Source organism: Akebia trifoliata, chromosome 7 (genome assembly GCF_017979445.1).
Source record: "Akebia trifoliata isolate Shusen 1 chromosome 7, ASM1797944v1, whole genome shotgun sequence".
NCBI lineage: Eukaryota > Viridiplantae > Streptophyta > Magnoliopsida > Ranunculales > Lardizabalaceae > Akebia > Akebia trifoliata.
The window spans coordinates 15,474,688-15,488,164 of NC_141381.1; the positions used below are offsets into that span (position 1 = coordinate 15,474,688).

General features: G+C 32.5%; 1 pseudogene; it reads right to left on the minus strand.

The window, feature by feature from the left end:
- Nucleotides 1-1,761: 1,761 nt before the first annotated feature.
- On the minus strand, nucleotides 1,762-2,203 carry LOC147398269 (1-deoxy-D-xylulose-5-phosphate synthase 2, chloroplastic pseudogene; annotated as a pseudogene).
- Nucleotides 2,204-13,477: the final 11,274 nt, after the last annotated feature.

A 13,477-nucleotide genomic window follows, 5' to 3' on the forward strand; every position in this document is an offset into this window, starting at 1 on the left:
GCCTTTGCAAGTATCTTCAGGCAAGTTCCTCGTTATCTAGTCACCAAGAGAGGAATCAAAGTAAATCCAGATTATATCAATGAACTAATCATTATGCCTTCTTTAAAGAACAAGAAGGAAGTTCAACTACTGACGAGATAAATCACAACCCTCACCCATTTCATCGTAAGAACGTCATATAAGTGCATTGGGGACAAGAATGCGAGGAAGCTTTTCAGTAACGAAATTAATACCTTCGGAAAACTTCAATTCTCTCTTAATCGCACTTCGGATAAAAGCTGCACTTATATACTTGGCAACTGACATCTCTTCATACGAAATCTAGACCATAAAATTTTTCAAATCTCTTGTCCAAAATTGGTAAAGGTCATAACCCTAACCCTGATTGAATTTCACTTCAATTGATGTTGTGGGAAGCATGCTTGCAATCCATCTCCTGAAAAAATTGCTACCAAATAACCACGCCTCACTATCATCTTCTTTCTTTTCTCTTTGTCAGTTGTTACTTTGTTTCCTAAATCACTCACTATTTACCATTCCCAACTATCATCCATCGTAACTTTCTTACACACCATCTTTTATCATAGTATCTCCTAATAGGGGTGCAACTTGGTCTGGTTCAAATTGAAATCGAACCAAACTGATAGCTTTAGGTTGGTTTGGTTCGGTTTCAAATAATTTGTGACTCGGTTCTGGGTTAATAAAATGGCAAACCAACCAATTCAGTTCGGTTCTCGATTCAAGGCTTATATATAACCGAACCAAACAGAGAAGCAAGCTCTTAATGACTTGGAAGTTTTTTATTAGTTAGGACATAAAATAGTGACTTCTTTTTTACGGATAGATTGGCGATTTATTTTTTATGGATTGATTAATGATTTATTATAATAAAATTTCATGGTCACAATTTATTTTTTTTATTTTCATCTAAAATATGTTGCTTCCAAGAAGTTTTATAGGATATTGGCAGCCCATAGAACCAAATCGACCTTAGTTCGGTTCTATATTTTATTCAATTCTGTTCTACTAGTTCTTATTTAGTGGAACTAGCCTATGTTGGTTCAGTTCTGATTTAGCCCCAAATCGAACCATACCGAACCAAGTTGTACCCCTATCTCCTATCCATCAATTTCACTATCTATATAACTACCTTTCATTCCAAAAACCTTCATCATTTACCTCCGACCAATCAAAACCCTAATCCATCCTACCAAAACATTACTTCTAACCTGCACAATACTATGTAAAAAATGTTATATTTGACTGTTCAAGATCGTCGAATGTTGTAAAACATGACGGACCAACTTGTCAATTTTATTTTATTTATGTAGAATACACTTTTGGAGGGTTTAGATTCGTCAAATTAAGTGTTGAATTCACTACTAAAAACTGACATAAATTCACCAAAAAATAATAGTTCTTTGCACCCCCAACTTTTTTGTATTACACCCATATCTTAAATTATTTACCACACCCTAATTAATGATTAAAACACACCGAAACAAATAATTAGAGCTACTACTTGCACACCAACTTTTGCTTATTACATCTCATTTCTTAAATTATTTAACACAACCTAATTAATGATTAGAACATACCATTAAACATAACAAAACTTCAATAGTAATCTACAATCAAGTCATTACTCAACATTACAAAGCATTAAAGCTGTTACAAATACAAGTTTACAATACTTACATCCGATCCCAAATATTTACAAATATAAGAAAATGGAAAGGAACTTGCTTCCCATGTTTTTGATCATTTGAACTGTAAAGCTTCTTTAGACCTCCCCATAAGAGAGAATATTGTTGAAGAAATATGCCTTGAAGACAACCCTGCCTCTTCAATCTGCTCTTTGGGTGATCCATGTTTAATGTATCTATCTGGAAGCATCATTACTCTTAACTGCATAAAAGTACCAAATAGAATCAGAATTGAGAAAAAACAGAACCATTTTGATCTTGCAAAATTGAAGGAAGAAATTTACCTTTAGGGGTTCATCTAGAAGACCATTTAAGCTTAGGAAGTGATATACATGAGACCAAAAACCTCCAATAGCTCCTTCATCCCTTGTAATTGGGATCTCATGTTCTTCAGTTAATCTTCTGATGAGCACTACCTCCAAAGGTTTACAGAACCAGGCATCTGCGACCGTAACATCAATATTGCAAGATTTAAGTATGTTTGCAGCTTGATACATTGCTGAACTACATAACCAAACCAAATAATTGCAACTCTTTTGCCTTCCATCAAGATTCTTCCCTTACCAATCTATTTAAACAACAAATAAGTACAAGATATTTTTAAAGTTAATATTTACAATCTTAAGAAGGTTTAAATGTTTCACATCTTTTGTAACTTTTTGAAGAGGAACTACAATTGGTAAACATAGAAGAAGGTGTCGTAGGTTACCTTCTAAGGGTTGTTTTCAAGTTTATCTTGTGTAATTCAAGCTATATGGAAAAGATGGGTATTGTTCCTCCAAATCTCTATTATTTTTCCTCAAATACTTTTTTTTTAAAGTGGAACCGTTTCTACCATTGTTCTTTCTCTACGGAATTTCTACAACCCAAGTTTGTATGATGAGTTGGAAAACAAGGATATATTTAAGAGCTAAAAATAGAATTAACAAGCAAAATACACCATAGATAGTTTTCAGAACTCAAAAAAAAAAAAATAAGTAGAATATATGAAGAGTAAACCAATATAACTACTTAATATATTAGACTAATAATATCAAACAATACTTTTTGTTTTTGGTTTGCAACTACATTTTTTCTCAACAATTTTATGTTGGCCATATATCACACTAGTTAGTCCAACACAACAAAATACCTTGAAATTGTTGTGGCTTTACATAATAACTGAAAAACAAGTGATAGGTAAATGCATACGTTATCTCAACTGACTCGTTCGGTTCATATAAACATATACACTTTAGCAAAGAAGATCACCTACAAATTCAAATTTACAAAGAGAAATTTAATGCACATGACCATATAAAACATGTACATGTCAATAACATAAGATGTAGGGGAATACATTCCAAACTATAAAGCGAACAAGACATTAGCGTATAGTGACACGCACACACACTCACACATGTTGATACGTGGGCTTTGAAACCTTTGGGGGTCTGAGCTCATCTACATAGGTTTAGGAGTCGCCACCATTCAATTAAGGTGTGAATGGGCATCACAAAAAGTTTTTCTTGGCTTATAGAGTCTCTCGTATCCAAAAGATAGCGAAAAGGTATTCCTAGAGATTCTATGATAAGGGAATTCAGTTTACGCACATTTTCCCTCCTATCCAAAGATGGTTACCATTGATTGACTAAAAGTGAGATTACAATAAAAAATATTGAAAATTTTATTGAAAATTTTAAGAAACTTCACCATAACCTAACTATAGAAAACTAATAAGCAAGCTAAAAATAAAAAATATTGTTTGGTGGAATTTTTTATGAACCTAGGATTTTGGTGAAAATCCACATGGACTTCATCTTCTTGAAAGCTTATGAGCTTACCTGGGAGCATTTTTTTTGTTGTTTAGCCCTTAGGAGACATCCATGAATTGGACCCCACCATTAGAAGGCTAGGGACCTTTATACATGAGTTGTGCCCTCTTTGAGACTATTTTTTGTTGGCCAAGGGAGTATAGATAGATCCAAAGGGATCCACACTCTAACTCATAGCCCTTTTAGATAGTGGTGTGTGCAAATGTGTATGCATGAATGGACTAATAAAGAGAAGATTACCCCACTAAAGTGTGGGATTACTCTCTAGTTCTTATGCCATTGAAAATAAAGAACCAATTATCACTAGGAATTTAAAGTGCATAGAAATAAAATAAATTAAAATATTCTTGATGAAAATTAAAATTCTCACACGAAGCTTATTGAGGGCTTATAGGGGGAGATTACCTCTCAAAGAGAAATTACTCTCTCTCCCCATGCCTCAAACTAAAAAACTCTAGATCTACATTATATGAAAGTAGAACATAAAATAAAACTACTTGCAAGTTAAAAAAATGATTAAATAGAAGTGAGGAGTGAGATAGGGATTATATAATGAAAAACTAAATAGTACGCATTTTCCCCACCTTGGTCTCTTCTTCTTCTTCTTGGTTAGAGCTTCTTGGGTGTTTGGACATAGTTTAAGTAGGCTAGAAACTTTTGATGAAAGAAAATGACAAAATTTTGTATCACTTTAGCTCTTCCCCATTTGCTTTTGATGGGAATCCTATTTATAAGATTTTGGGAGATTCTTAAGGATAAACTTATCCTAAATCATAGAGTTCCCAATATTTACATTAAAACCTCCATGAAAAATCTAAATTACCTCTCCTCTCGCTGTCCTGATGGTCTTTCACTCACCTATAGGTCTCACCAATCATGATGATCAATAGAAAGGTTAGTAAAAGTCAATAGTTTCAAGAGAATTCTTTGGGAGGGGTAGAGTGGTCATAAGACTTTGACTTTGAGCCAATTGTGAGGGAACTAGCCAAATGACATGTAATTAGATGATAGGTTTTTTTTGCTTCTTTAGTCACTTTCCTTGGGAGAGTCTTAAAAAACTAGGGTAGAATTTCAAGAGAATTCTTTAGGGTGGATAAAAGAATCATGGGTCCTTAAACTTAGTAAAATCAAATTGAATGCCATGGAAACTCTTTAAATTTTGAAGAACATCGGAAGGGTAGAAGCGCGAATCCATACTAATGAGTCCTAACAAACGTGGGTTATGTAAGTAATTATCCTTGAGTGAGGACCAAGCAAGACTTAGAGTCTTTTTTAGAAGATTTGAAAAATTAAAAAAAGACCAAAGTGGTGGAACTTATTGGAGAGTTGAAAAGGGGTAAAAGAGTAAAAGAATATGGATCTCTTGAGGGGGAAACTACTAAGAAGGAATTAAAGGGTAATTTTTCCTAAGAAAATTCGAGTGCATATGGGTTTCAAATTATTTTTAACTCTCTTTACAGAACTTAAGGTTCGACCAGCTAAATTTAACCCTAGCTGAACTTTAGGTTCAGCTAGGCTTAAATTAAGCTTTGTTGAACCTAAGATTCGGCCAAGTTTAACAAGGTTAAATTTATCCTTGGTTGAACCTTAAGTCCGGCCGAGCTTAAATTAGTTTGGCTAAACCTCCCAAGCTTGGGTTCTCGTTGCTTGGTCTTCGGATTTTAAGAAATTCTCCTGGTTAAGTCCATTCTCAAAAGGTTTTAATACTCTCAGACTCAATCTTGGCAAAAATAGGGTGTTTACAGCTGCCCCTCTTTGTGAGAATTGTGTGCAACGAATCACAAAGACATAGATAATATCAAATGATAGCTGATCCATTGACAAATAGATTATCACAAAAAACTTACAAATAACATGTTATCAAGATTAGTCTTTTGGGAAAATCTTTTATGTATTTGGATTAGATTATTTTGAAGTGCGTATATAATTTTCATTAACATTAGTACTAAACAAAGTTTGCTTCTACTTATTTCCCGTTTCAATTTATATTATGCATATTTTGCTTAAATTTAACTAACATAGGAAATGTCTTGACAAGACAAATGATAGGGGCATAATTAAAGACTATAATAAAAAGGGTATTGATGGTGTGATACATGAAAGGAAGTATGACATAAATGATATACAACTACCATGAGTCACATTAGAACTCAATAACGTATCGTCCATTGACCTCACGATTTTAGTGATTTAATTGCATATGGATTCTATAATAAAAGATGTCGATATTGAAAGAGATTCCCTATATTGTTAGAACTAGATAGTATTTAAATTTAGTAGGAAACCTTGATGGATATGAATCGTGCTAAGAAAAAAAACTCTAGGCCCTCTATCTCCATCTATAAAAGAGGATTAGCAATCTCATAATAAGAGAGAGGGAGAGACGCGTATAAGAAATATTATTCTGTAATAGTGATCTCCATCAATCACTAGAACCCTAGTGATCAAAATAGAGAGGAGGGATAAGGTGAGCCTAGACTTAAAGGAACTTAAGATTTGGGGTCCAAACACGTGGATTGCAAAAGGCACACCTCCAACAAATGATTGAATCAATGGTATCATTATGACACAAGGTAGGTACCCTAAGTTCGATTATTGGCAATATGAATAGTATTGTTGAGACATGTGTGTGTTTCTAGATCCTATTGGGAGTAATAGATTAATGGTTATGATAAATATTGTATATGCTTAAAATCTACTAGATATTGTTTAGAGCATCTCTCTCTCTTTTATTTTTTTCCTTTTTACAATTTTTTTTGGAGGGGGGGGGGGGTGGTTCTTGAATGAAAAATGTTGACAACCAATCCAAAAAGAAAAAAGTGTTAAACCCAAGAAACTTGAGTGGTCATTCATCTAGTTTTAAGTTATATGTACTCCAAACAAGATAAACTAAAAAGAGATTGCATCAATTTACTCAGTTACAAAAACAGTACAAGATAATTAAGATACCTTATGAACAAGATGCCAAACTTCAATAGGCCAAAGATGCAGAATCTATAGTCCATTCACACAGATAGAATTCTGACACCTGTTCATCACCAACAAATGCCAACTTTGATTTTTCCCCATCAGTAGTAAAAACCCATCTTACATTTTTGGGAAAGTCAAAGATTGAAGCCAGTTTCTCTACCTTTTTGTAGTTCCAATTAGATCCACTTTGTTCACATGGATCAAAACTGTCCAAAGCCTATAAAAGTAACACAACCACATGTAGTTAAAAACAATAGGTTATTATCAAGCTCACCGAAATGTTAGCTTTAGCATTCTTTCCCTTCCCCCTAGATGGATGACTTCTAGTTTTCAAGTAAAGGTACACCTCTTTCAATGACATAAATTAGTGGCCTTTAATTGAATCATAATAAAACTGCGCCCAATATTATAAACATTTCCTAAGATTCTTAACTTTCAAGGAAAATTATATAAGATCTGAACATTTCTAAAGTCTCAAATGTGATAACAATTTTAGATAAACAATTCTCAAGGGAAAAAGGACAAAAGCTTATAACATATTCTATATGATTATAATAAAATTAGTTTAAGAAAAAAAGTCAAGGGGGCCTCATTCACCTTTAAGTATATTATATATTATCCACTGCAATTGATAGGCATGTGTAAAAGTTTAACACAGCACCCTTGTTAGCAATTTGAAATGCCGCAAAAATTCAATTTGTGCAAAATTCGAGTTCGATCCGATATTGGATTGCAAAAATCCGGTCTAAAATTCGATAAATGGAAAATACGTGGCATATGCTTCATACGTGTATTATCTGTTTCATTTCAAAAGTTCGAAAACCAAAAATTTGGTCAGGTGAGAGTGATGGTAATAATGAAATATGTGATGTTAATGGTGATGGTGGTGATAATGAGAACATTGAAGTTATTGTTCCATTGATTTTTCAAAGAAGACCAAAGTCAAGGGAAAATCATCCATTTGTGAAATTAAGGTGTAAACAAATAAATGTAGAGGGCCATGTCATTAATTTTTAAAAAAAATAAAAGTGATATTTGTCACCTAAGAAGGTGGATTCCTCCCAAATTTCGAAGCAAGGCTGCTGCAATGTTGACTTGTGTTACATGTCATAGCTTACAAGTTTACACTTTGCAACATATAACAAGTTATAGTAGCATTTTTTTTTCTACTGAGTTCTATAAAAATTCATAAAAGTCATAATATTCTTAAAAAAACGTGTTTTATTATTTTCAGACTTAAAATCCATGAATTGTTCAGAATAGTTCAATAATTCAGTGAATAATACTTCCATTGAAAAAAAATAGCAAATTCATGAATTTTTAGATAATAAACATGAGATTGCTAACAAGGTACTGCACTTAGGTTATCCCCTTAGCTATTCAAGTGGCAAAGAAAACCCTTTAATACTTAGTCATATATATATATATATATATAAGTAAAAAGAATAATGATTTTCTAACTAGAAAGTCTTCACTTAGTTAATACTCGGCCAACGTGTTAAGGATATGAAACCATAGATCTATTTCCTCGAGATACACAAATACAATCTTTTATGGGGATTTGCATTTGTGTATCCCGAGGAAACATATCTATGGTTTTGTGTCTGTAACACATCAACTAACTATTGACAGAATGAAGACTTTGAAGTTAGTATATCAGCAGTCAAGTAGAAAAACTAAATTTCTTTTTCTTCCAAAATGCCTAAGGGGTCTTATCAAATATGACTTATTATAGAGAGATCTAAGTAGAAAATACAAAAAACACATTTTTTAAATTGTTTGCCAACTTTAGGTACTAAAATTGCATATGTTGTCGTATTCATCGGTACAAGAAGCTACATACTTACCTATGTTCACACTCACAATCGAATCAGATCAATTGATATAATGTCTAACAGCAAGACTGAGAGAGAGAGTGAGAAAGAGAGAGAATACCTTGTCTTTGAAGCCTTTACTATTTACTATGACCAAATTGGCGAATGTTGCATTTTATAGTCCAATCATAAGGGAGCCAATGAGGCCTACCCATTACTAGGTAGAGAATCGGATGCCCCCATTACTGGCAACTCCACCAACCTATCATCGGTGATTGAGGACAACCATCATGATCAAACCCAAAAATCGTCACATAGGGTTTTGCTTCGGAAGGTTGTAAGAGGTTGTCTTCCTGAAGCAAGGACTTCAAACCCATAAATACGTCACGATTGTCATGGATGGAGACTGAAGAGCTCGACATAACTTGAGAATGAAAGAAATAAAGGACTCACTCACTACTAGGGTGAGAATGGGTTTCTCTACTTTAATATTTTATAGGCAGAATTCTCATTGTTTGTTACACCATGGCTGTTACATTACCTGAAAAATGATGGTGTTACATTGTAGGGGCATGTCACCAAATTGATGGAACATGATAGCGTTACATTGTAGGTGTGTGTCAACAAATTGATGGAACATGATAGCGTTACATTGTAGGTGCATGTCAGCAAATATCTTCAATATCTAATACTTACAAAAAAAAAAGGGGCTTCTAGATGGTTGTTATTCAAAAACACCAGTGAATGGAGTAGTTCAACACTCACACCAATCATAGGATTCAAACATTTTTTTAATGGGCATAAAACCCTTCTTTGGCCTTTATCATGGAACCCGTTATGTAAAAAAAACAAAAATTTAATCCAATTTAGTACGATCATGTTTCCTAGACCATTCCTCCTATGTTCAGATTGGTAAGAGAATCCAATTGAACTTATTTTTGAGATAAGAAATGCCATACTGTGGCATGTTAACTGGACAGAGATAGATGGCAATGTGCACGATTGATATAGAATTCCAAAAAAAAAATGTAAGTATTGTGGCATGTTTGTTGGGCAATAGACATTCACAACACATAGAGAAAACGATATCTCATCCTATTTTTTGAACAACTCACTTTACTGATTTAAGAAAATAGAAGGTACTAATCATCATCACCCGCTACAAAATCTTTAGCTATTGGAGGCGGTTTTAAATCATGAAAATCGCCTCCAATATATGTAATGGCGGTTCAGCCATACGCCCAATATAGTGGTGTTGCCAATAACCTTTAGCGGCCAAATAACGACAGTTACAAAACCGCCTCTATTCTAGCCATTTAACGGTTGTTTTAAAACTGCACCTCTAATATATGTTATTTAAGGGTGGTTTTCAACCATTAATGGCGATTGTGTACAAGACTCTTGTTATATTTTTAGAGGTGGTTTATAGCAGCTTCCAATTGTGTTTTTAAAATTAAAAAAGATAAAGAATACCCGACGGTTTAAAACTACCCTTAATCTCATTTTATTATTAAAAGATAAATCTTAGTTTAGGCGGTTAAAAACCACTCCTAATGTTTATTTTTTTATATTAAATTTTCGTTTCAAAATAAAATCTGCACATATATAAAGAAAAGGAGCTGCTATTGGCACCTCAAATTTCAATTATCACACTTCAATTACTTAAGAAATGCTATTGGCACCGGACATTTTACTTGTGACACTTCAATTAATTATCACACCATAATTAAAATAAAACACAACATTCACGTTACAAAACATTATCACACTCTATTCAAACAATTTCACTAGCTAATTTTAAATAACCACACTATGTCAACCAGACGAGCTTTTGAGTTTTCACAGTAAAAGCATATAAAAGAAATAATATCTAGCAAAAAAATAATTATTAATGCCATCTCAACCTAGAATCCTAAGCCATTTACCTCAAAATCCAAAGGATTTTTACTTTCACCTAAATATAAGCTATTTAGCATTATTGAGGCTTGTAGAGCCAACATGATTCCAAGCATTATTTGTTCCTGAAGTAACATTTGAAAATTAAGATCTATTGATCCCTGATCAATCCAATGCTGACAAATTCCAAGGCAATAGCAATCGGTCAAGAAGTCAAAAGAAATGTGCATGGAAATAGTTCAATCAATGGGTTTTGACTAGAAAGATCACTTTATACTTTATCTTGTAGATGCATAATATATAATCGGTCACTTTGAAGAAATTAGAGTGTAGATGACTTAAATGGATAATCATCAAAACCGAAAATGAGTTAAACACTAGTTATCAAGATAATTAAGAGAAGTATTTTGATATATATATATATGACTCCTTAATTGTATCCATAATACAATTGCATAAATGTTTTGACCATTTCAAGAAATATTAATTCTTTCAAAAAGATCTCGTACTCAAGAATTTATAAGGAGGAATAGAAATTGCATCAAAGACCATATATTGCATCTTAAGAAGAAAGTTCATTACCTGTGTTTCCGTTTCATCAACGATGCGGTGTTTTCATAGATTAGTTGAAAAAAAAAATTCAATCGTAAAGAATAGTAATTGTTTTTACAAAGATCAGTGAATCCGTTACATTATCATCAAGTTCAAAAATAATATAAATGCTCTCTCAAATACTATTTTGAATGGTTAGCAATTAGGTGATCAGTCTTCTTACCATTTTTTAGGCTTTGCAGACGAAGCAATCAGATGATGGGGTAGACATAACATTCGACAGCATTACATCCCCACCAATAAACTGTATTAACTCCATTTCCTTGTAATTACCATTATGACTTCCTTGAGGTGAAGTCGAAAATAATCCCCAGAAAAATGAGTCCAGTTCAGCATCAGAAATTCTTCCATCTCCAAAGAGTCATCTATGGGTCAAGACTGGATGGAAAAATGATAGAAGAATTTAATTATAATAGACTCTAAATCCTAAATTCCTCATAATAAATCTAAAATAATGCATAATGTGATAACCTTTCTAAGAAGAAACTTGTACTTTGAAGTTAATTTTGAGGTAACCCAAGACTAATGTGAGAGTCTCTAGATGAGCTAAAAAACTTAGTGATCTGATTAAAACATTTGTATAACTCATCATTGTCCTTACTGTTTGAAGCTTCAAATGCTTCAAATGAAGTAGTGGAGGTAGATTATTTTCTAGTAAGTCCTCTGCTAGAAGGATGATCTTCTCATATCACAAGAAATTACTAAATGTTGTTAGAGAAAAGAGACTTGAGAGCATATTTCACAGTAATAATTTGTACATTAATTTTATGAATTAGTTTAACTTAGGCTAACTCAAATACAAATAAAATCATCTTCGTAAAAACTTATAAAATTTCTAGATTCTTGTAAAGAGACTAAGAACATATATGACATTTATTTATAAATCTTTGGGTTGCTACCACAACCTCTTTCTAACCACACATGATGAAATTGTCATTCTAAATATAAAAAAATGGATATTTAAGAAAAAGTGATCCACTTTTGACTAATTTATGATTTCGGCTCACTGTTCATTTTAATTACCAAACCATAAACGATTACGAATTTGGAGGTTTTTAAAGTAACTACTTTGCAGGTTTAAAGTGACTAATTGGAAATTGTCACTTTAAACTTGCAAAGTAGCTACTTTAAAACGGCCGAATTCATTACTGTTCTGAATTTTTTTTAACAAAAATGTGATAATTCATGTGTTCATAATTAAAATGAACAAGTAGCCAGAATCCTAAATAAGTCATTTTCATCTCACAAAATGGTAATTTCCCCTAAAAAAATGAAGGATTTGGTTTGAAATAAAATTGAAAAAACAAACATTGTACATAGGTCTAATTTCTTTAGTAATGGCCATAAGTCAAAAATCAAGGAAGGAAACTTCAATTTTCCCTATTTGATTCAATCATGCTATAATGTAAGTGAAATAACATTTTATTTTCCTAGATTCTTAAAACTATACAATGGAAAAGCGTTGAGAGAGGTTAAAGATAGTGTTCATATAGGAAATGACATCTTAGTAATTTACTCACATAAAAATACTGCCAAAGATCATCTAATTGATTCAATAGTTTAAAATCTGAGGATACGACCTCTTCTTTTGGAGAATTGAATTCTAATGAAAACTAATCAAGTGCCAATAAAGGAGTAAAGAAAGTATTCAAATGTTTCCACAGCAATACTTAGACATTACCTACGGTCAATCTCCTGTAATTGTTTGGCTAACTTGGTAAGCTAAAATACATAGTACAAGCCAAACAAAAAGCCGAGAAATAGGGGTTCACTTTCCCAATAAAAATCATTGAGAGTAATAATGCTAGAAAAAAATTTATAAAAAAAAAAAAAACCCATTAAAATCTAAAAAATGGCCAAAATTACCAAAGCAATTCTAAACATATCTCTCAGTTAACAACAGAGTTCAATTTAAATCACATAGGTCTTTATCTTAATAATACAGAACAAAAGATGACGTTTTTTTACTAAAACACGGCTTTGGTGAAGTATTAGAAGTATTCAGAAATGGGAAAATGATACCCTGTTAGAATATTCTACTATAGCCTTTAACAATCAAACTTTAACTTCTTAACTCCTCAAACAACCCTACAACCCGTGAATATAGACTAGTTGTTGGTTTTTAACAAAGTTCATTCCATCTAAGTACAAACCACTTGAACCTAACTTCCTAGTACATGGAGAGGATGTAGATTCAAAGTAAAAAATAATAAATCTAAAATCCAAAATCTGTACCACTTCAGATTGTTCAACAGAGATATTCCCCAAGTTGTTCTCTGTCTTGCCTACTTTCTACAACATCAAAGCTTAAAAAACTTCAAAGATTGAAGAGCTCGAACGAGCTCTAGCTCTGCTAAAGAAATAAATTTTGCCCTTCGTTTTATATTCATATTAAACAAGTAATAACTTCTAAAAATCTCACCATAGAAGATCCACTTGAGTCCAAGGACGAAGAAAAAATGGTCAGAAAAAATTCAGATCTAACAATATGAAAACATTCGGATTTATAAATCATTTGGATATATAATCAAATTTTTATTTATTCTTAGGTTTTGTTTCATCGTGCAAAATTAACATTTTTCGGATACAAACACTACAAAAAAATTGTAAAATAGGAACAGGCAATTAAAACGGTATTAAGCTGTTTTAGGTTTTAAAGCCGTTT